The sequence below is a fragment of the Protopterus annectens genome, chromosome 11.part0 (genome assembly GCF_019279795.1).
Source record: "Protopterus annectens isolate FY-2018-M chromosome 11.part0, PAN1.0, whole genome shotgun sequence".
Lineage (NCBI taxonomy): Eukaryota > Metazoa > Chordata > Ceratodontiformes > Protopteridae > Protopterus > Protopterus annectens.
Genome location: NC_056745.1, coordinates 419129872 through 419150569, shown reverse-complemented (window position 1 = coordinate 419150569; position 20698 = coordinate 419129872).

The following is a 20698-nucleotide window of genomic DNA, read 5'->3' as shown; positions in this document are numbered from 1 at the left end:
CACACCTCTAAGCAGCTGGTTTTACCTATCGATAGCAAAGTGTTTGTGCATGTGAGATACACATTTATACTGCTTTCCCTATTTGGACATAGTTAAGCAGAGAGCACACATGAAACTCATTGCTAAAATTATAAGAGTTCAGAGTACTGAGTGTATGAAACACACCTGCTGCTTAGCTGACTCTGTGGCAGCAGGTGTAAATGCATTGACAGATTTCTTTTTGGAGCCCAGGTGGTATACGGTTCGAATCTAGGTGTATGTAATAGTTTTAAATGTGCATTTATACTACAGTGACATATTTTTTTATTCTACATTCACTATGTGTTACCATAGTGCATCATGTTTAAGTGGCATTGCACAGAGGTAACACATAGTTGCTTGGCACTGGTGGGTAAAAGCAAACTCCACACAAACAACAGAGGCCAAAAGTGAAGGGCTCCATTGTTTTTTTTTTTTTTTTTTTTTTTTTATGTGTGTTGTCTGTGATTCTATTTTTTGACCAGATTAAAGATTTTAAAATGGGGTATATAGGAAAGTGCTGAAATGGGGGGGGAGCAGGGGGGGCAAAGGGAAAGCAATATAGGAATGTACAGGAGGGAGTTAGGAAAGAATCATACCTATCCACTTCTTCAACAGTGTAAAATGAATATGTATCAAATACTGGCTGAATTTAGACTGTCACCTCAATAAAGAGGGGTGACAACAACTCAGTCATGTTGTATAGCCAATTGGACCGATTCAGATATGTCAAGAAGACACCTGTGCAAAATGTAGAGCTATGTATGGAATGATCTATATTTTTTTGTGGGACAGGTGCCCATTTTTTTTTATTTTTACTTCAGTAAGAGAAAAACGTTGGGTAAAGAACGTAGGTATTTCTGAGCCAGGTAAGTAAAAGAGGTGAAGAAGCAGATGCAAACAAACAGGACAAACAAGACAAGACACTGGGACAGTGAGGGACTTGACAGGTTGGGGTACACCATGATTGTGGTTAGGGAGGGGACAACAGATGGCCATGCCCATCAAACGTGTAAAGTGAGAATCTACTCGTCACCCACAGGACTGTCATCACCATCCCCTTACTCAACTGGCTGTTGGAGTGCTTATTCTCATTTCCTATGGACCATAAGGGAGAGTAGCCTCTCCATCTGGCATATGTATGCACCAATGGTGCTGTGCATGACCCTGTGCACCAACCATGGCATCTCCTGGTGGGTGAAAAAATCCTCCCCTCTGCTAGCACTACTGTAAGGTACCACAGCACCAGCTGCCTGGGTAGTGCTACTTGAGGGTGCAGGTAGTGTAGGGGCAGCAGAGGCAGTACTGCCAGATTGTGTCCCAGATGTACTGGGCATCAGTGCTGGAGCCAGTGGTGCGGGGACAAGATGTGCCACTGGGGTTGGACTACCTCACTGTGCTGTAAAGCATTTTGTGATTTGTCAGAGATGGATGACATGAAAACATTTTGATGATACATAGAATGAAAAAAAAAAGATATGAGGGTTGGGGTGAAAGAAAAAAGAGAAAAAATTAATACTATCATATGTGACATACAATGCATTATCACAACAATAAGGTATTTTATCTGAACTTAAGTATACTGTTTAACAACTACAAACTATAATTAAGGATTACTCAAAGTAATCCTTGCCATGTGCATATATTGCATATACGCTTGGTCCAGTTATACAGATTAAGTTAACAGCAAGGCATTTAAGCTACTTGTGTAGAAACTAATTTATGTAATGTTTTTAAAAAGATTTTATTATTTTATATTTGTTACTTGTGGTATTTGAACCTACAAAGTCTGAATACAGCCTTAGACTTGACTCCTACATTTGGATTGTGCTACAGACTGAAGTATGTATGCTTGCTTTTACAGTTAGGGTATGCATGTTTACTTTGCTACAACTATATAGAAAATACATTTTTAATTCAAAAGCTACAGTAATAATTCTCATGTTCTGCATACAAACTCCTTGCTTCTCTCAGTCTCTAGGTGCTCAGCATAAGTGTCTCTGTAAGCAGTAATCTCTGCATTAGCTGTGGAATGAAGAGAGGAGAACAGAAGAGCATTATGCATATCAGTCTTGCTATATGCAGCTTTTTATCTACTACAAATTCTCATTATTGGTATACTTACACAACTGTGGGATGTTACTAGTCCTGACCTCATCCGGTCACTGGTTTAGTGTATCCCTCTTGCACCTTTTCCGGTAATTAAAATGAGGCCTACACTGTTCTCCAGTGTGCAAAATGTCAATTACACTGGAGACAGCCCTGGCCAGACTATTCCAAGCCTCAGACTTCTACTGGATGCTGGTTTAGCCCCCCTACAAAAGACTTTTGCTGTGACACTTTACAAGAAATCTAATAAAGATTCTGGGCTCCTCAACACCCCACCTTTGTGCCCTAAACTTGTTCTACCACCAGACATGTCTAAACAGAGATAACAGCAATAGCTAATAATGATTTCCCGCCAATACCTGTTATTGCTTTTACTGGTACTGCTCAAACCCAAACAACAATGCCAATGCTTTTGCATGATGTTAAACAGGGAGCAACAGTGTCAAACAGAGAGGAAAGCAGTTTTTGAAACTGGAAGCTTAATCTGACACTTGGCCTTAGTTTTAGGGTTGTTTACTGCTGGAACTGTTAGGTGATTTCACTGTGCAGATCTACTGGGGGCATACAGTTCATGGCCTGACACATTTTTCGTTTGGTTTTATACACTGATAAAATTGATTTTTACAATGTGAGATTCAAACGTATGCATAAGAGACAAAACAGTTTCTTTCACAGTGGTAATCTTCCATCTTTGCCAAATTTGAAGTACTTTTCAGACATAGTCATGAATTATATATAAATACAATGACAGATTGAAGGGTTGTATGTGTGTGACCTGACAATGTCCTGGTTTATACATTAATGTGTGTATGAGTCTTATTAAAGTCTGAAGGCCATCCAAGGCCAGATAGCACAATTATAATTACAGAAACATAGTAGTCTGTATACCCTCAGTCATACATATAATTCATATGAACTCCACTGTTATACATACTTATTGTTATTTATAATTATGTTTAACTTTTTATGTGACATTTAATAGAAAGTAAAATGGAACAACAGTAAAAATAGGTGGTATTTCCTGTATTAGAACCTGGGACCATCTGCATTGCAGCCCTACACTTACACCTACTGTCACAGGAATAGTTAAATAACAATTGTATATTTTCCCATTCATTATTAAGTCTGTTACTCGCAGTGCACCTCCACTTACCGTGTTTGTGCAGTGCCCAACATACTTGATAGAATATATCAATTTTGAAATTATTGAATGTCTGCTTCCTTTCTGCAAGTGTTCTGGACCTGCAGGTGTTGGGTTAGGTTGCTAACCAACATGCAAAGTGGTGTTGCACAATGAAAAGCAAAAAAATGCAACAATGTATCCTTTTTGAAAATGGTAACATCTACACCCTGTCTGCAGGTGTTCTCTGTTTCGTGTATGGGCCATTACTCCAAATTTGCATGATGGTAAGCATTGCGCAAACAAAACAAGCAAAGCTAAACTTGTTTTAGCCTTGTGGTAGATTTTATTAGGTGTCATCCTTAAAAGACAAAGGTAGGACTCAAACCCTGATCTACCAATAGTATATGATGTGTGGACCAACATGTTTAGCACATGTGCTACACACACAAGTGATTGACAGGTGTAGTTGATGTATTGGTTATCAAAGAAGAACCTTACATGGCATTTATTGTGTTTATCTGTTTCCTGTGTTTGCTATAAGCCACAAACCGTGCAAATACTAGCATTAAAATATGAAAAGAAAGAAAAAAATCTATAAAATAAACAACTCTGCAAAATATACATTAGTACACAGGAATGAATTTTACACAGCTTGATTTGAATTCTCACAACAATGAACTTTCAATATATAGTATGGGTGTCTTATCAGTTTTTGCCACAGAAGCAGCTTTGCAGCAGACACTAAAAATCATTGTGCATACAAGCAAGTGCAACATCATCTTAGCTTCATAGGTTCATAGGTGTGTACTAGGCTAATGGCCCTGGGGCCTTTACAAGCCTAGCCCATAGAAGTGCCCTGGCATCGTGCCACCTGTCGTTAGTTCCCAGGGCCTCTATCAAGCAGATCCACTGAAGTGATCCCCGGGGTGAACTTTCTATTTCCCATCCACTCTTTAAGATTTCACTTGAAGAGTGCTAGTGAGGTGCTCTGCTTGACATGTATGGGAAGACTGTTCCAGAGCATGGGTAGTCTCTGGGTTATGAACCTGTCCCTCCAGCATGTTCTGTTGATTGTGGCAATGAGGTTGAGGTCTCTGGAGCGTGTGGTGCGGAGGATTGGGATTTCTGTAAATGTAACATTTCTAACAGAGCTAAGTCAGACATGGCTTTGTAAGTCAAGCAAAGATGGCCTCTTAGTAGATGATATGAGACAGAGAATAGCTGGAGTTTTTTGAGTCTGTCCATGTAGGACATGTGTTTGAGGCCTAGGATCCTCTTCCTGAGGTACTTTTGTGGCCTGTCCAGCTGTTGCAGGTGTCTAGTGAGGTACATGCCAAATGGGGCATTTTCCTCTATGATTGGTCTAATGAGGGGAGAGTAGAGAGAAATGATGACCTCTTTCTTCCTGGATGCAAAACCCTTGGTAATGAGATGTGCCACACAGAAGGACTTTATGACCACAGTGGCAATGTGGTGGTCGAAGGAGAGGTTGCTGTCAACCTGTGTCCCCAGACCTCCTGTAACACCTTCAGTGTTCAGTGGGCTCCCACCGATGTGGTAATTAGTAGGAACTGAGTTTTTCCCAAAAGGGATGACGCATTTTTTGGCATTAAGCTTAAGGCCATGGTTTCGACACCAGTCATTGGTCTCAGTGAAGCCTTTCTGTAGGATGTCTGCATCACTTGGGGAGGTAGTAATGGCTCCCAGCTTGCAGTCATCTGCGAATTTTGTCAGCTAGAGTCTCTCTGTGTTGGCCTGGACTTCTAAGAAGTAGATGCCAAACAGGAGAGGACCCAGGACCGATCCCTGTGATACTCCACTCGTGACCGGTTGGCTGGCTGACTTGGAGTCCGCTACTTTCATACTGTGTGTTCTATCTGTGAGACAATTTGCAACCCACCTAATGATATAGGGGTTGATGCCTAGTTTGCTGAGTTTATCAATAATTCCTGACTGAGGAATGGTATCAAAGGCCTTGGCCAGATCGAGGTAGGCTGTATCAACTGCCTTACCTTCATCCACCGCTCAGGTGACTCACTTCAAAGAAGTCAACCAGGTTGAGCAGGCATGATCTAACTTTCACAAAACCAAATTGCGTGGGATCTAGAGTTTGGATATTCCCTATATCCTTGTTAATTAGGTCCATGATGATGCTCTTGATAGCCTTACATATCAGACTCATCAGGCTAATAGGGCGATAATTCCAAGGGTCTGTAGCCGCTCCTCCTTTATGGAGAGGGATGACTGTAGCAGTGCACCATTCAGTAGGGACAAAGCCTGAGGTGAGGCTGTGAGTGAACCGAGCACACAGATATGGTGCCAGTTCACTTTGTAGTTCATATAGAACACAGCCAGGGATATTATCAGGTCCCATGGAAGCTGTATTCTTGGCCTTAGACAATGCAGCTTTAACCTGTGCTGCATAATGTTGGGTGCCTGGCATTCTTCCATTATTGAGATTGGTCCTTTAGAGGGAGAGAGGGGTAAAGTTGGCACTGAATTTGTCGGCCAGTATGTTGGCAATATCTGTTGGCTCAGTATATGATGTACCATTGTGCAGTAACTCAGAGCAAATCTGGGTATTGCCATGGAGATTCTTGATATTACTATAGAAGGCATTGTGGTTGTTTTTAGTGTCTGCCACAATTCTGCCTTCATAGCTGGCTTTGGAGGTTTTGATGAGGGATCTCAACTTTTTGTTGAGGCTAATAAGGGAATTTTTCCAGTCTTGGGACTTCACTGTTTTCTGCAACAGTTTCTTCCTTCTGTTGTAAAGTTTATTAATGGCAGGGGACCACCAGATTGGCTTCCTTTTTCTGGAGGAGAGCATCTTGGTTCTGTTAGGTATGGCTAGTTTCATGCATTTGTGTATGTGTTTGTACAGTGCATTGGTGTATGATTCAGCAGTCATGCATCTATTTTACATTGGCATGGGTGCCGTGAAGTTAGCCACCTCTGTTTTTAGGAGTGCAAAGTCAGCTTTGGAGAAGTTTTTCATGGTGGATACCTTTGCGGGGGGTGTGGGTGAGAGCTGGATTTCCATGGTGATTAGTTAGTGGTCAGATCTAACCAGGGAGGAATTGACTATTGGTGTAGAGCAACAGTTGCCCATGTTAGTAATAACTAGGTCAAGGATTTTGCTTCCTCTAGTGGGGGTAAGAATTGATGAATTGGAATTGATGAATTCCAGGAAGAGATGGAGCAGTGCATTGGTGCATGAGTAGTTTTCCCAGCTAATGGACGGGTAGTTAAAGTCACCTAGTATGAGAGTGTTGGGTTCGATCTTAATACTTTCCAGGGTGCTTAGGAATGTGGAGTGAGAGTCTTGGGAAATGGTTGGGGACCTATACCAGGCTACGACCTGAATTGCCGTATTAACCAGTGTTAGTTGCACCTGGAGTATCTCAGATGCATTATGCTGGGCTACTAGTCTGGAGGTGTGCATATCCTTTATGAATATGGAGACACCACCGCCTTTGGAGCTTTAATCCATGTTCTGTGGCCAAAAGGTATGGAATGTGTTATAGCCTGGTAGCACAGGGGTGCTTTTTGCTGCTTTAAACCAGGTCTCTGTTACAGCACAAATGTCAATGTTCTCCATTTTGAGGAATGCTTCGAGCGAGTGCATCTTGAGATTTAGACTTCTAGCATTTTGCAGCATGACCCTCAAATTGCATTTATTTATAGCTGTTATGGTGGTAATTTGGTCTTTAGAACACTGCCTAAAAAGGCACTATAGGGATGGCAAAAGCCTTAGCCAGTATCCAGAAACCCAGGGGTGACAAATGCAGGCCATCTCTGGCAAAGCATCGAGGTTTGTCAATCATGTCATCCCAACCAGACAGATACTGGATCCCCTTAGAATGACACCAGAAACCTAGCTAATTGTTGAAGTCAATCATTTTCTGTTTGTACTGTGGTATCATCCTGGGTGATGGTAGGGTGCTGCTCAGGGCTAGGGTTATATGTGCCTGACCACATAATCTGAGAACTCCTTCTCAGTTCATTCATACCCACATGAACAATGACAGAGTCATACTTGTACTTGTTGTGGAGTGACCTGAGTGCATGTGTTATGTGTCAGATTCTGACATCTGATAGACAGCTGACTGTTACCTTCTCCTTATTCAACCTATTGAGTGGGACATCAGTGTGCCTCACTATTAAGTCACCTATGATTATTGTATTGGGCAAGCTGTTTTGCCTTAGGGGCTTAGGTTGAGTGGCGCACTGTGTAGGTAAGCTATGTGTTTTGTGGATTGTGCTGTGTTGTGGTGGTCGAGTGCATTTCTGCTTTGGAGGTCTCTGCTGTTTGGGTAGATTTCTATTGAGAGCCTCTGCGAAGATGGGTTTGTGGTTTGTGTTTTTATGTGAGGTCTGTGATGATGGGTGTTCTGAAGGGCTATGTGTCCATGTGGTATGGTGCAGGTGTTGACCTTCTACTCTTGACCAGCTATTCCAGTCTTGGCTGGAGAGTGCATGGCTTCCGATCTGGAGATATAGGCACATCTCTCACAAGTTGGAATGTTGGGAGGTAAGAGGAGATGGTTGTCTGTGTACATGAGGCTACACTGCCTCAGAATGCCCAAGTTCACCAGGTTAATAGGAGAAACCATAGTAAACTGACCTTTAGACATGCCAGGAGGGATGGTCATTATTACTAAGTACTGGAGCTGTTTCCTTATAGGACGTCTAGTGCTGATAACACTTATGTGTGCTACAATAATTGCTACAGAAAGCCGTATTAAGTGCTGACAAATAAGCTAATTAAAGTGCAAGAGAGAAGAGAAATTTGAAAGGGATGAAAGAAACTGCCCAAACGGCCAATAAAGTACAATTTCAGAGCCAGAAACCACTCCTCTTGTGGTAGATAGGCTACCTAGTGCTTACCACTCCCACTGATAAGCTGAAAGGCTTCCCTCTAACACAGAAGGGTCTGGGGAACTCAGAAACTTACAGAACAGTCCTGGATACAGCAAATCTGTATCTGGACTACTCTAGTAACAGGAAAGGCAGAAAACAAGCTTATAACTTTTTTTTCAAAAAAAAAAGTTAACTTATAGCTGGAATACCTCAAAAAGGATTTAAAACCATGCAGCTGAAGCTCTGGATACTGCAGACCTGTAGTGAGACTATGCTACTCAATTTTAAGGTTAAAAACTCAATAAGAAAAAACACACAGTGAAGCACAGCTTAATGCCTTGTAGTCAAAAGAATAGCACTTGCAGTATAAAAAATACAGTTAAACAACAACGAAATGCAGTAAAATCAAATTAAAAAGCAATGAATTGCAGTAGATAGCAAGAAAATATGGTTAGTCAGTAGATTGCTTTGAAACGATAGCTCACAAATCACAACAGTAACAGACAGCACTAATAAAGCAGCAATTCAGTAGAACACTTTCATCAATTTAGTGAGGCTACCAACAAGCAATAATAAATATGGCAAACAGCAAAATGAAGTAGAAAGAAGTACATTTTTTTTATAGTAGAAAGTAAACAGACAGAAATTAATGAGATAATTCAAGGTTCAGAAGGTAAAGGGGTGGTCCTTTGCTAAGTTTTCAGTATAAACAGTAGCATGAGCTGATATAATGTGACTAGGGGGAGTGTCCAGTATCAACTTTATACCTGAGGTGGGCAACTCAAAGCCACCAAGATTTAAGAACACCACAACAACTGGACGGGTGGGTGGGAAAAAAACAGTTGTACAAATTACAGAGATATGTATAAACAGAAGTGCAGAAGACAATTGAAAATAAACATTGATCTTTTTCAAATATCACAGCAGGGCAGCATGCCAGTCTCTCTGCAGCTTAGAATAGCTTGAGCAAACAAGTATGTCTGATTTAAAACACTTGCTATTAAATGCAGAGAAACAGAAACCAGCCCAATTATCCAATCAAAAAATAGTTTTGCAGGAATGCTCTTAGCTAGATTAAACCAGCCTGATTTACTTTCTCTTACAAAGCAAACAGCTAGCCCTCTCTAGACAAAGATTTCACTGCAAGCTGAAAGGGTAACAACATTAACAGATACTCAGCTCTGTCACACAATTAAAAGGAGACTAAAAACAGTTGCACCGATTGCAAAAAAAGTTGTACAGATTACAGAGATATGTATTAAACAGAAGTGCAGAAGACAATTGAAAATAAACACTTATCTTTTTCAAATATCACAGTAGGGCAGTAGGCCAGTCTATCTGCAGCTTAGAACAGCTTGAGCAAACTGCTCAAGCTGTTCTGCAGTATTAACAAGACATACAATACTTGTACACTTCTGAGTTGTTTTTACATATATTAATTTCAGATGTAGTGCAATGAGTGATCACACAACCATTTATTACTATTGTTTGGAGAAATGCAACTCTGCCTTATCTCTGTATGTTTTTCATTCTTCTCTTATCTGAACCATAATCTGAGACATGCAGTCTGTAAGGCATTTTGTATCAAAATGGCAATAATATCCAGTTTTCAACAAATACAGGGGAGGATGGTTGTTAATGAACAGAAACTGTGAAACATGTGCTGCTTACTTACATTTAAAACCTTGGTACAGTTACTTTGTAAGTTCTAATCTGGCTGACACAACCACTCGAGGTAAGGGAGTCTGAATTGCTGTTGTATTTTTCTTCTCCCTACCAGTAATCATTCATGGCTGTAATCCATTAGCAGCAAACACTGAGGGGGTGCCTGCACTATGTTTACATCTGCTGCACAGAACCATGAATTTTGCATTCAACAATTCTAATGAGTTCACACCTCATTTGCATCTTCACCAGGCTCACAGACCTGAATCTACACTATAAAAAGGGAAATGAGTAGCTAGGGAACCTGAAGGTGAGGAGACTTGTTTATGTGGATAACACAGAAGAAGATTGCTATTATTTTTGATTTATCTGCACAGAAGAATATTGATCTTGATAAGATATGATTGCATTTTTCAGTTAGAAAAATAGTTTTATACATGCATTTGCAAATGCTACTTTTGTCTGTATGCACTTAGAAGTTTACTGATGGCATAGACATTTTTGTCAGGGCATTTTACTTTCTCAGATACACAGCCTTATTAACTTTCATCACAAGTGTTAACATTACAACTGTTTCCTTTACACTCTTGTATTGTTTTTTCGGGTCTATATTAAAATAGAGAAACCTCACTTATGTGAAAACCTAAATGCCGACATATAAATAGCGAACCACAAAAACACCAAACATCCTGAAGCACGGGATTCGAAATATTGAATTGTCATAGTTGGCCCTTATCCGGTATAGCTCCCTAACGTAAATGTGCAATAGTTACGGACCCTAGGGTTAGGATGCTGGTTAAGTTACGTGCATACATAGTAATACATGCAACCTTTACTTTAGGGTTAGAAGTAGGGTTATGTTAAGTGTATGTACAGTAATATAGTTGTGTAGTTGAATGTATATATAAATTATACTTTTCCCATAGTTGGGTGTTGTTTGTTTATAGTTAGATACATTTGTGTGTAATGAATGTTTGATTAGGATATGGGATATATGGGTGAAGTGTAGATATAGCGAAGTGTGGATTATTTATTTTGTTTGGGTAGGTAGTACGTAGCGGGCGGTGGGGTTGGCCAACTATGGCAATTTGATATTTCAAATTTCGCACTTCAGGACATTCGGTGTTTTCGCGGTTTGCTATTTATGTGTCGGCGTTTAGGTATTCGCGTAAGTGAGGTTTCGGTATTTTAATATAGACCCATTTTTTTCAGTGAAATGTAAACATCCTTTATTATCAATGACACAGGGGTGTTAACCTTCTTGGATGGCCCATAGGAACCTCTAAGGGAGTGCTGATCACAGGTAGAGGTGACTGGCAATTGTATAAAAATGAATGTTCTGTGGTAAATGTGTACACATGTTTTGGGACACTTGCTTTACTAGCAGTTATAAAAAAATCACTGGTGTTTTATTCATTTATTTGGTACAAAAATTTAATTTAGCTGCTGTTTTGGAGGTGGTGGAGCTAAGTTCCATTTCTGTGTTGGCACAAACAAAATTGTTTGTACAGAGGTTTGCTTTGCTATTGTTACTCCCCTTGTTTTGGATCAAACCTTGCTTTGTGTGTGACTGTGACTTGAATATCTTGATTTTTTTGTTTTTGCAGTGGTTAATATTGAAAAACTACTTATGTGTTATATCTAAGCAGGACATTTATTTATGTGTAGTATCCTTCTTTTGTGTTTTTGTCAACTAGGACTATGGCACTCAAGCGTCCCAAACCCTGCAAACTCGTGAAGTGACCCTGAGAATGATGTAATTGTCCAAGCATTTAGGCAACATGGTGTCTTTCTGCTTGAGAGAGGATGTGGGGATAGTCTGGAAGAATGTAAATTTAGCAGCAGATACTGAACAATATAGATGCTGTTGGGGGATGCAGCAGGACATATGATTAGGTGTGTCATAGGGCCATTGACATAATTTCATTGGCCCAGAGGAGAGAAGCTTCAGTGGCCTGTGGGCAGATAGCTACCATGGGGAGGCCTGCTACAGAGCCACCACTGACACCAAATGAAGAGTTTCTGTCCACTGTCAGGGATCCAGAGAGCTCAGTAGAAAGTGCACAACAGCATATGATTGATGTTGGTGCTATTGTTTCAGGGAGGACAGGTATTTCCCAGGAGGAGCTTCCAGGTATACTTACCCATGTCAGTTGTTAAATATTTATTGTATAGTACAATATTGACAGCAATATTTAAGTTTGTTTAGAACATTTCTTTGAGGGGTGGACTAGTTATAGATTGATACAGTTAACAACACATTCTGGTTCATTACACATAAGATTGGGGTGGACGTGTCATCAACATTTTTAAGTGTATTGTTAATGGACATATGAAGGCCCAAATATTTTTCACTCTATTTTAGTATTATTATGATGAGAGTGTCTTTACATTTTGCTTAACTTCTTCCAGGAGTATCCTCTCTAGGAAGTGTGGAGTTATCTGCACATGGTAAGGCAAATATTTTATTTCAGTACTGATGAGCAGTTCACAGAAATATTTATTTTATCTGTATGTGTGATGTTAGTGCCTGGACTGTGTGTATATTGCTGGGCTGTCTGTGATAGTGGCAGCAGTAGTAGTTTGTTAGCATATATTAAGCTGCAGTAGTGTAGCTATTAATTTCTTTCCTGTGTTTGTTGCTTATTATCACAGGCAATCCTGACAATGGAAGAGTAGGACTCTTACAACCTGATGTTAGAGTATCCGCAGACTCTGATGGTGATGGTGGGCAAACAGAGGCATAGTTGTTGGGTGCAGAGGTTGACTTTGACACTGGGGTTGACATTTAGCCATCCCCTGTAATTCCATCGGACTCAGCCAGTAGGCATATGCAAACCCATTCCAATGAGCCCTCAAATATTGGACAGGTGGAAGGTGAGACACTCGATCAGGGTAGAATGGTTACTGTGGCTTCAGTGGCTGTTGACTCTGGCCATATCCAAAGTGTGTGCAAGGTGCCATACAGGAGAGTTGTTAGGAGTGCTCAGAGGAGGCCTGCTGTCCATCCTCCACCTGATCCAGGTGTGTCTTTCCTTGCCATTTGATGTATGTTTAGGGCCATCTTGGAGGTGCAGGTACGTTCCAATAGGATCCCCTAGGAAATCCTTAAGGTTGTAAATGTGGCACAGGCTGATATGCGTGACTGCCTCCATCATGTTGCCAATTCAATGGATTGGATGAATGACATGTTGGAATGGGCAGTGTCTGTGATGAAGGGTCTGCTGGGAGGGGATGGCATCCACATGGGCATAGGTCAGCCACATCATCTGATGTTAGCCAATATGGCCTTGTCCGATCATGCTTCGATAGTGGCACTACTTCCATTGCTCCATCAGTGGTTGAGGTGTCCACACCCAGAGGTGGCAGGCCATGGGGTCATGGTCCTGGGCATACTCTTGAGGAGAGATTGTCCTGTAGACATCAGTGATGTTCAGGTAGCAACAGTGCGACTGAATGTTGGCATGGATGGGCCAGAGCAACTCCTGGCAGAGCCAGTTTTTGTGGTTGGGTATGACGATGAACTACCACCTCTACCATGCATGACTCACACCTGTCCAACATACTAAGATGTACAGCTAGAGCAGAGCTTGGCTGTATTCTTGCAGACACACCAATTTTATCTGGAGCGCCCATACAGACACACACACAGATAACAGTTACATGAGTCAGTCATGAAACTTAAAGCTCATTCTTTCTCAGTGGCCATTTGATACTTTATCCAAATGCCTGCCTGGTTCTCTTTCTTACTCACACTCACTAACTTATCTTTTATCAGCCTAGGCTTCCTACCACCCACCCCCAACGTGCACACACACACACACACACACACACACACACACACACACACACACATGCATATACACATAACACCCTGTGCAAATTATGATACCTGTGCCATATGCTTGTTTTCTATCTTTTGGATTCAGGGATACATAAGTTTTGTGTCTGATGCTCAGTGTACATAGTTGACTTAGTACTTTGTATATCTGTGTTTGTAATCTGTGTTTGTGATGCTGTTTTGCTAATTGCACTGCTTTCTTAAGGTTTTTATAATATGCACATGCCTCCCACACTCTTACTGCAACAAAGCTGGACCAATCCATAAATAAAAGTGGGACAAAGGCTGAACAATAGTAAGACTTTTTAAATATTTTGGTAAGACAAAGTTAGACAGTTGATATTAACAGACAGTTTTTGCATCACTATTTTAAAGATTTTTCTGAGGGATATGAAGTCTGAAACTGAAATGTGTGTCATTAATTTCTTACTTCTTTCTTTAATGATTTGTCAGTACAAAAGTATTAAGCCAAACTGAGGACATTCTGTGACAATCAGTACTTTTGAGAGGTATGAATATGTGACGTTTTGTTGCCCGAGGCCTATTACTCGGTAGAGGGCACATGTATTCACATAAGTCACCACTGTCACATATTGAATTAATTGCTGTAAAAATCAACCACCTTTTACTTACTTACATTAGCAAGTAACAGTATGCAAGGATATGCCATTCATGTGTATTATTACACATTTATTTTTAATATTCCAGGTACAACACTTACCTTGTAAATCTGGCAGCTGCTACAGTTGTAGTTCAGGGTTGACTTTGTCTGATGCTAGGAGTACACAACAATTACATGGGTGGGTAAATGTTGTGAGCATTGCCAGGCATCAGTGTTACTCTATGTATGTGCGTAGGATGAAGGTTTTAGGTGGTGAGTGACTGTGCTATGCATTACCTCTTAGCCAATGTGAGGGCATATCGAATACGCCTACATCTGCCTACACCAACAGCAGTTGCTGGTTCCCCCTCTGCCTCCTAACCTGCATGTGGCTGTGGTGACCTTGCCAGTAGTGGTGAGATCTTTGCCTCTTCCCCTTGTTGATCCTGCTGAAGCTGTTTTCTGAGGATGATGCTGTAACACTTGGCACAGACAGTGAAGATTTCTGTACATGTATGTGGATTTTACTTCAGGACTCCCCCAGATGTATCTAGGCACTGGAACCATGAATTCAGTAGCCCAAACACATGCTCTATGATATTTCTTGTTTGAGTGTGTGCCTCATTATAGCATTCTTTAGTTGGTGTGTGTGCATTTCTGTTGGGCATCATCAACCAAAGTTCCAAAGCACAACCCACACCCCCAGTAAATGACCCTATGGGATATCACCCCTGGTAAACATCTCATACAGTTGGGAGTTGTGCCAGATTTGTGAGTCATAACTGTCTGAGTTGCCAGCATACACATTCAAGATGATTCCCTTAGTGTTACATGTGACTTAGCAGTTAATGGAGTGGAGGCCTTTCTATTTATGTAGACCCTTCCTGTTCCCTGGGTTTTGCTTTGATTTCTATATATGTACAGCCTATGGTACCCAGTACTTCAGGGTAGTGTGCACAACATAGAACTCCTGCATATTTGTGGCCCTGTCCTCAGGAGTATGGGGAATATATATGCAGTCACTGGCATGTTGGAACATAGCATTCAGGAACTAATGCAGGATCCTTGATGCTGATGCCTGAGACATCCACAGCATGTCCCCTTTTGGTCTCTGTAAGGATCCTGTAGCTAAAATTCTAAGTGCTACACATACTTTTGTCTCCATTGGTGTTGGTTCCCCTCGGTTTGCCTTTGGTCTGCGTTGAGAAAGACAGAGGTTGCAGAGTCCCTGTAGTGTGCCTCTATCCACCCTGCAGCGCTCTACAGTTTCCATCTCATGCATATTGTGATAAGTTAAACAGGGTCTAAAAACCCTTCTCCTTCTTTGCCGTGGTCTGTTAGCAGCAGCAGCATAGACTTCAGCTTGTTGCACATTCACATGAATTAAAGCAGCACAGCCCATAACATTCTTTCTGTGTAGACTCTTTTCCATGGCAGTATTACATTAGGCTTTGGAATTCGCAGGGAAAAGCAGCACTGAATCTATATGGTTGCTTTATAACTTGTTGAATAGCTCTTCCATCTTGGATTGGTTGATTAGCTGTAACTAGCATTGCCACTGTGTTTACCATGTTTCCCTGGTTCTACACACCATGTAGAGCTGCTTACTGAATCCAAGATGGTGTACTATTGTATGAGCATCGCACCACAAAGTGCAAACATTCTTTGCGGACTATGTTGTCCTTACTGAGTCTGCCCGATGGTGTTTTCCATAAATGCTGTAATGTATTATAATGCACACAGACTATATTTTTTGTAAACTTTCACAAACACATTTTCATATCTTGAAAACTGTACAACCTACACATATATTGTTAGAACATTTTTGCTAACCAGACATAAGCTTTAACATGACAAGAAATTCCTCTATAACTGTATATTTATTGAGATATTTATGAAATATGAATTCGTATGCTTAACTGTATAATTAGCAAAACAAATATTACTGAATATCTTTCATGATGTGTAATTTAAAGAAAAATGTCTTTGATATTTGCACTGCAGCAACATCTACGATTTCACTTAATGTCATGCAACAGTTTGCAAGTCATTTATTTTTTGAAGTATTAAGTACATATGGAAATATTGCTAATTTTCATAATTACTAGCAAACAACTAGTACTTGTCTTGGCTTCATTGCAGCTACATTATGATAAAACTGGGTTTTTGTAACCACTTACCTCAAAAACTATATTAATTTTAATATCACATAACTTCTATTTATACATCTTGAAAGAGCTTTGCTATACTCCTGATTATTGACACTGTATAACATTGTATTGCTACTTAATGCCTTGCAATAATCCTATAAGATTGCTGTTTAATGCTAATTTATAATGAAAATTGTATAATATGTTCAAGCTTTTCTCCCAGGGCCTCCGCCAAAAAAGGGCTTTTCAGCTCAGTTGGACAAACCCAGTCAACAAATGTAAAATAAAATAAATAAATAAATAAACAAATATTTCCAGTATAGTGTGATATAAATAAACACTGACAATGAAGTTTCCTGTTTCACACCATACACTTAAACAGTATGTAGGTCTCTCGGTTATGAAAATATGAACACAATTTGAAAATATGATTAATAAGTGTCAAACAAAGATTAATTTCTCCACTGCAGGACATCCTAGACTAACACTCTTAGAGTAATTTTGTTACTAAATCCTTGCCCTTTCAAATACTGCTTGTTGTTAGCTGGTAAGTCGCTTAGTTAAAGAAGTCAGGCCCAAAAAGTTCTGGACATTATAAGGCGGTATGGGTTTAAACTGTAAGTATGCAAAAATGGCATTTGAGGCTTCATTGAGTTCAGTTTAAGTTTTGCATGCATCAAGATTGTTGCTCGACATTTGTGTGGTAGTGTGTCAGTGTATGAAAAGTCTTATTTTTGTGGTCAATTCTGTGAATTTCGATCATTGGATGTTTCATTTAATTTCAGCGCACTTATACATGTAGATATATATATATATATATATATATATATATATATATATATATATATATATATATATATATATATATACACACACACATACACACACATATGTATATATATATATATATATATATATATATATATATATATATATATATATATATATATATATATATACACACACACACACACACACACACACACACACACACACACACACGCACACACAGGAGAGAGAGCTTAATGAACAGTAAAGTACATTAAAATCTATATCTAGCCATTAACTGTACATTTCAAACGTGTATGTTTTTAAAAAATAACTGTGAAAGCAGCTAGGCAATTATATGCTCAGTTGTAAAAAACTATGAAGCTAAATTGTTAGCCCAATCTCTTGTTTTGCTATGCTGTAGCTAGAAAACAACCTTAAGTTACTTTGATGTCATATGAATTCTGACATCTACGCTACAAGTTGCTGAACTGTCAGATGGAATTGATTGGCTGTCCTGCATCTAATTTCCTGGCTGACATTCAAGCAGCAAATAATTAAATTGCTTTGGCAATACAGATTAAATTGCTTGGTAGATAGTGTTATTGTTAATCTCTTAAGTTATAAATCTTGCTCATGTTTTTGATGCTGATCTCTGTTTGCACATGAAGTACCTAAGCTACACATTTTATTTTCTTTTTCTGCATGTGAAAGTAAGTTGTGGCTAATCCTAGCACATTAATCTAGTTTCCACTCAATAGCATGTTCCACCAAGATTGTTTCATTATCTAAGGCACAGCTCCTGTTAGTATTGTTATGGATTGCAGGGTATATATTTTATTCTCAGAATGTGTATACTTCATGTCTGTCCTGCAGCATTGAGAGCGTTGGTCTTGAATATTTTATAATTAGCTAAAGCTACATGAACATGTTAATTTAGCACAGCTGTTGGTTCATATAGCTCTAGATGTTGCAAAATGCTATGATGTTGGTGCAAAGCTTTTGGTCTCTTTTATGAAACCGTAGCCTATAGCTTGGCTTAAGTATAGTGCTGCTGCTATGCTTTTATACAGCACAATCTGGCATGTACTGAGGAAGAAGCTCATACTGTTAAGGAAAAGAGAAACAATAATTTGGCTTATAAAGTCTTATTGTATTTCTTCTGCAAAATGAAACCATATGACAGTTCATACGACTGTGCTCATTTTGTGTTACACATAAGACACTTCATACTACTACTGTGTTTTTTTTTTTTTGAGTTATCCATAAGGCACTGCACACTACTGTGTTCTTTTGTATTACTCATAGGACATTGCATGCTACCATATTCTTTTTATATTACCCTTAAGACACTGCATGCTGCTGCATTCGTTTTGTATTACCCATAATACATACTATTGCATTCTTTTTGTATTACCCATATGACACTGCACACTACTGCGTTCATTTTGCATTACCCCACTACATCTTGTTATTTTCTACTACCTTTACTTTTGGTGATGCTCTTGCTCAAAAAATGATTTGTCTGGGAATTGTCTGTGTTAACTGTATGCGATATCTCATTTCTTATTATAGACTGCTGTCTGTACTGGTCCTTTTCCAGACTTACAAAGGGGACACGAGTTTCATCTAACAACATTAAATAACAAGAAACACTTGTAACAATATAGTAAAACAACAATTATAATAAAGGAACATTGAATGAAATAAAGTAAACATATGATAATACCGAATGACGTTTTACAATGCAGAAACATTTTTGATAAGACTGAATAATGACTTTGTAAGTCAGGGAATTTTCTTGAGGATACTGCATGTAGGACAGACTGTAGAAGAAGAAGGGACTCTGTGTACATTATGGGCAATAGTGGAGAGGACAAGGAAAAGTTAGGTAAAGTATGTGAGGAGAGAAGTGAGAAATAAGAGAGGGCAGTGGACATGTATAAGAAGGGAAGGTGAGGAGGCAGAGTAAGCTGATGCTGTAAATTAGGGAAAGGAGAATGTTAGTGAGAGAAGAACTGAGTATGGAACAATCAAATATAGATTCTGTTAAATGAAAGATGGAGAGGTGAGGAGTAGATATTATCATTAGTTTGGAAGCATTTGCATGACATAAAGAAATTATAAGCATTAGTCATTTATTGTTTTACTGACCCCCTGCTGATTCTTGCGTATGATTGTTGATTTTAGTACTCCAGCTGTCCTTTATCTTTGCTGCCTTGCCAGTGTAGATGCCCATAGTGAACGGTCAGTTTATAGTAGGTACAGTGATGGTGATTGTGCTAAACAGGGTAAACTCCATTTACTTGAGGAGCACATATAAAGAACCAAGGTTATTGGGTTTTACTTATGGAGTGTCCATATGTAGTTACACTTTTATATGGAATGCATGGAATTCTGTGCTCAGACTTTGTCTTCACATAATGTATTGACTGGTCCATATAAATTTATAGAAAGCATGCTGTCTTTTCCATAGCGTGATGTGTTAGCTTGATATAATACAGTGCCTTCCCCTTTCTTGTTGGGCACTGTCTGTTATGGAGCATGTGATTGCACCAAGCAACTTTTCATTATACTCCATAGATGAAGTAACCAATGAGAGAAAGTGACACATTACATACAGAGAGCAATAACCACCCCCACCACTCACTCTGACCCATTTACACATACATCAGTCTTTGATCCTAGCAATGATTACTGATCCACAGTCATTTACCAATGACCTACATAATTCTAACTCTTGCTGTGGTGCCTGACTAACAGAAACTGTGGTAGTGTGTGCTTCCATATTTTGTCTGTTTCTTCTTGTTGGAATTACTGCAGCTCTCTATGACATTTTTAGCTCATAGTGCTCATTTTATAGATTGGAGTAGATGGTCACTTTAATGGGGCAGTCAAATTGCAGTGGTTCCCTTATATCATAGGTTAGGATGTATTCTGAATAGAGTTTCAATGATTTTAGGAAGAGAGGATACTTGACATGTACTTGACATGCTATTGTATACTTTTGGTGAAATTGGAAGGGTACACATTTCATTAAAATCTATTTATTTTTTCTAAGCAGTAGATGTACCATTAGCAATTACTGTACTATATTTGTATTCATTGTACAAAAAGGCTTGTATCTTATTTGGTAAATTAATACCTTACTGTCACCTATTTGCTATTTCTAACCAAGTTTCTGTGTGCCACAACATAGCTTTATCAGAATTACCCATTCCATTAACAAACAATTAAGTAAACAAAATAATGTAGGTCATTTTTTTAGTGTTGTGACAACAGTTAAAGTATCTACAGTCCCTTCAGTGTTATTAAATCTGTATGTATTACAGTGCTACCTTCCACTGAGAAACAGAACATATCCACAGTTTCCCTGTTTCCCCAAAGTCAGCCATGAACTGGTACATTCCTGCTCATCCCTGAAGTCATCATGATGTCAGGCACTGAATATGTACATTTCAGTTTTGACATCATTCTAACACTGGTTCTGTAATGGTGAAAATGATCTTTCCTGATACATTCTCTCTGTTGGAGCACAGGGTGAGGATGTAAAGTTTATA